Source organism: Idiotropiscis lumnitzeri, unplaced genomic scaffold (genome assembly GCF_059441095.1).
Source record: "Idiotropiscis lumnitzeri isolate Australia: NSW breed Sydney's pygmy pipehorse unplaced genomic scaffold, RoL_Ilum_1.0 HiC_scaffold_24, whole genome shotgun sequence".
NCBI classification, from domain to species: domain Eukaryota; kingdom Metazoa; phylum Chordata; class Actinopteri; order Syngnathiformes; family Syngnathidae; genus Idiotropiscis; species Idiotropiscis lumnitzeri.
Window position 1 is genome coordinate 761,524 of NW_028283562.1, and position 2,635 is coordinate 764,158.

Genomic DNA, 2,635 nt, shown 5'->3' on the forward strand with positions numbered 1-2,635 from the left:
ACCAAGCAAGAAAAAAGCAAACACAGTCAAGAGAGCATTACCAGCTGCCAGGATGGCAGAGCGGTCTAAGGCGTTGCGTTCAGGTCGCAGTCTCCCCTGGAGGCGTGGGTTCGAATCCCGCCTCAGACAGAGCCCATTGAAAGTACCAAGCAATAACAAAGCAAACACAGTAAAGAGAGCATTACCAGTTGCCAGGATGGCAGAGCGGTCTAAGGCGTTGCGTTCAGGTCGCAGTCTCCCCAGGAGGCGTGGGTTCGAATCCCGCCTCTGACAGAGCCCATTGAAAGTACCAAGCAAGAACAAAGCAAACACAGTCAAGAAAGCAATACCAGTTGCCAGGATGGCAGAGCGGTATAAGGCGTTGCGTTCAGGTCGCAGTCTCTCCAGGAGGCGTGGGTTCGAATCCCGCCTCTGACAGAGCCCATTGAACGTACCAAGCAAGAAAAAAGCAAACACAGTCAAGAGAGCATTACCAGCTGCCAGGATGGCAGAGCGGTCTAAGGCGTTGCGTTCAGGTCGCAGTCTCCCCAGGAGGCGTGGGTTCGAATTCCACCTCAGACAGTGCCCATTGAAAGTACCAAGCAAGAACAAAGGAAACACAGTCAAGAGAGCATTACCAGATGCCAGGATGGCAGAGCGGTCTAAGGCGTTGCGTTCAGGTCGCAGTAACCCCAGGAGGCGTGGTTTCGAATCCCGCCTCAGACAGAGCCCATTGATAGTACTAAGCAAGAAAAAAGCAAACACAGTCAGGAGAGAATTACCAGTTGCCAGGATGGCAGAGCGGTCTAAGGCGTTGCGTTCAGGTCGCAGTAACCCCAGGAGGCGTGGGTTCGAATCCCGCCTCAGACAGAGCCCATTGAAAGTACCAAGCAATAACAAAGCAAACACAGTCAAGAGAGCATTACCAGTTGCCAGGATGGCAGTGCGGTCTAAGGCGTTGCGTTCAGGTCGCAGTCTCCCCAGGAGGCGTGGGTTCGAATCCCGCCTCAGACAGAGCCCATTGAAAGTACCAAGCAATAACAAAGCAAACACAGTAAAGAGAGCATTACCAGTTGCAAGGATGGCAGAGCGGTCTAAGGCGTTGCGTTCAGGTCGTAGTCTCCCCAGGAGGCGTGGGTTCGAATCCCACCTCAGACAGTGCCCATTGAAAGTACCAAGCAAGAACAAAGGAAACACAGTCAAGAGAGCATTACCAGATGCCAGGATGGCAGAGCGGTCTAAGGCGTTGCGTTCAGGTCGCAGTAACCCCAGGAGGCGTGGGTTCGAATCCCGCCTCAGACATTGCCCATTGAAAGTACCAAGCAAGAACAAAGCAAACACATTCAAGAGAGCATTACCAGTTGCCAGGATGGCAGAGCGGTATAAGGCGTTGCGTTCCGGTCGCAGTCTCCAAAGGAGGCGTGGGTTCGAATCCCGCCTCTGACAGAGCCCATTGAACGTACCAAGCAAGAAAAAAGCAAACACAGTCAAGAGAGCATTACCAGCTGCCAGGATGGCAGAGCGGTCTAAGGCGTTGCGTTCAGGTCGCAGTCTCCCCAGGAGGCGTGGGTTCGAATTCCGGCTCAGACAGTGCCCATTGATAGTACTAAGCAAGAAAAAAGCAAACACAGTCAAGAGAGCATTACCAGTTGCCAGGATGGCAGAGCGGTCTAAGGCGTTGCGTTCAGGTCGCAGTAACCCCAGGAGGCGTGGTTTCGAATCCCGCCTCAGACAGTGCCCATTGATAGTACTAAGCAAGAAAAAAGCAAACACAGTCAAGAGAGCATTACCAGTTGCCAGGATGGCAGAGCGGTCTAAGGCGTTGCGTTCAGGTCGCAGTAACCCCAGGAGGCGTGGGTTTGAATCCCGCCTCAGACAGAGCCCATTGAAAGTACCAAGCAATAACAAAGCAAACACAGTCAAGAGAGCATTACCAGTTGCCAGGATGGCAGTGCGGTCTAAGGCGTTGCGTTCAGGTCGCAGTCTCCCCAGGAGGCGTGGGTTCGAATCCCGCCTCTGACAGAGCCCATTGAAAGTACCAAGCAAGAACAAAGCAAATACAGTCAAGAGAGCAATACCAGTTGCCAGGATGGCAGAGCGGTATAAGGCGTTGCGTTCAGGTCGCAGTCTCTCCAGGAGGCGTGGGTTCGAATCCCGCCTCTGACAGAGCCCATTGAACGTACCAAGCAAGAAAAAAGCAAACACAGTCAAGAGAGCATTACCAGCTGCCAGGATGGCAGAGCGGTCTAAGGCGTTGCGTTCAGGTCGCAGTCTCCCCAGGAGGCGTGGGTTCGAATCCCGCCTCTGACAGAGCCCATTGAACGTACCAAGCAAGAAAAAAGCAAACACAGTCAAGAGAGCATTACCAGTTGCCAGGATGGCAGAGCGGTCTAAGGCGTTGCGTTCAGGTCGCAGTCTCCCCAGGAGGCGTGGGTTCGAATCCCGCCTCTGACAGAGGCCATTGAACGTACCAAGCAAGAAAAAAGCAAACACAGTCAAGAGAGCATTACCAGCTGCCAGGATGGCAGAGCGGTCTAAGGCGTTGCGTTCAGGTCGCAGTCTCCCCAGGAGGCGTGGGTTCGAATCCCGCCTCAGACAGAGCTCATTGAAAGTACCAAGCAATAACAAAGCAAACACAGTAAAGAGAGCATTACCA

At 53.3% G+C, this 2,635-nt stretch overlaps 1 non-coding gene across 1 annotated transcript; it reads left to right on the forward strand.

The window, feature by feature from the left end:
* Positions 1–1,342: 1,342 nt before the first annotated feature.
* On the forward strand, positions 1,343–1,425 carry trnar-ccg (transfer RNA arginine (anticodon CCG)). Its single transcript has one exon. It is a non-coding gene; the product is annotated as a tRNA-Arg (tRNA).
* Positions 1,426–2,635: the final 1,210 nt, after the last annotated feature.